This window comes from Onychomys torridus, chromosome 18 (assembly GCF_903995425.1).
Source record: "Onychomys torridus chromosome 18, mOncTor1.1, whole genome shotgun sequence".
Classification (NCBI taxonomy): domain Eukaryota; kingdom Metazoa; phylum Chordata; class Mammalia; order Rodentia; family Cricetidae; genus Onychomys; species Onychomys torridus.
In genome coordinates, this window is record NC_050460.1 from 10,892,456 (window position 1) to 10,893,821 (window position 1,366).

Genomic DNA, 1,366 nt, shown 5'->3' on the forward strand with positions numbered 1-1,366 from the left:
TTTGTGTGTGTTTCAGATCATAAAACATAGGATTAAATCTAAATGCAGGTGTGTTTGAATCAAATAGTTTTCACCAGACAGAGCCGTCTTATTGCTCATTCGGTATCCTGTGAAATGATTTCAAAGATCCCTCTGCTCGGCTGGGTTTCCATGACTTGTACTTTCTTCTTGCTCTGCTTTTACTGAAAAGGCTTAATAAATTCAAGAAAGATGAAGTGTGTGTACTTTATGACCTCAATGTGTGTGTGTGTGTGTGTGTGTGTGTGTGTGTGTGTGTGAGAGAGAGATATGCTCCAAACCTCTTTTTTCAGATTCTAGAATTGTAAAGTTTACTTATTTTTTTTAGCTGGATTTGTATATGAGCTTGTAGAATGTTTGCCTAGCAAGCATGAAGCCCAGGGTTGCTCCCCAGCAATGCACAGTTTGGTAGCCCCTTCTCTGTAATCCACCATTCAGAACGGGGATGCCGGAGGATCAGGCATTTAAGGTCATCCTCAGGGTCAAGTTCCAACCAGGGCTACATGAGACCCTCTGTAGATGTAACGGTCTTATTAAATAAGAAACACAGAGCCAAATGCAGAGTTAAAAGCCCAAGAGGTCAGAGCAGTAGCTGAGAGCTGAGACTTAAAACCACCTTCTAACCCTTCACTGTCGCTGCCGTCCTTCCCCTGAGAAAAAGACGTACTTCCTTTGTGTCTGTCTTTTTATTGACTTTTTGTTTTGCCTTCTTAGTGGTTGTAAACCCAACCACATGAACTCCTCGTCACTGCCTGTCTATATAGACCTCCAGGCCTCTATGGTTGGTATTGAGATTAAAAGCATGTGTCTCCATGCTGGCTGTATCCTTGAACACACAGAGATCTACCTGTCATGTCATCAGGATTAAGAGCATGTGCTACCACTGCCAGACGTCTACTACGGCTTGTTATTAGCTCTGACCCCCAGGCAACTTTATTTATTAATATACAAATAAAATCACATTTCAGCACAATAAAATATCACCATAACCCTCTATAATGATGATGATGAATGGTTTGTTTTCTATAGTATTAATGCATAACTGTGTTATGTTATTGTATTATGTTAACAGACCAGAGGCATCAGGTAGAACCTTAAAGACATGTTTGTAGCTATTTGTCTCTCTGTAGCCTTAAGCTGGTCAAATGAAGCCATTGACAGCAAAGTTCCACGAGGGACCTAATGAAAGGAAAGCTCCCATCCCCTCCTCAGCCAGCAAAGAGTTGACTCTTGATGTTTAACGACAGAAGATCCCAGCAACCCGAGTAGCCCAGGGTTTAGGTGACCAGACTTCTGAGGCACAGTCTCATTGCGTCTTTATAAAGTTAGCCTCGAATCTTCCTCTCTT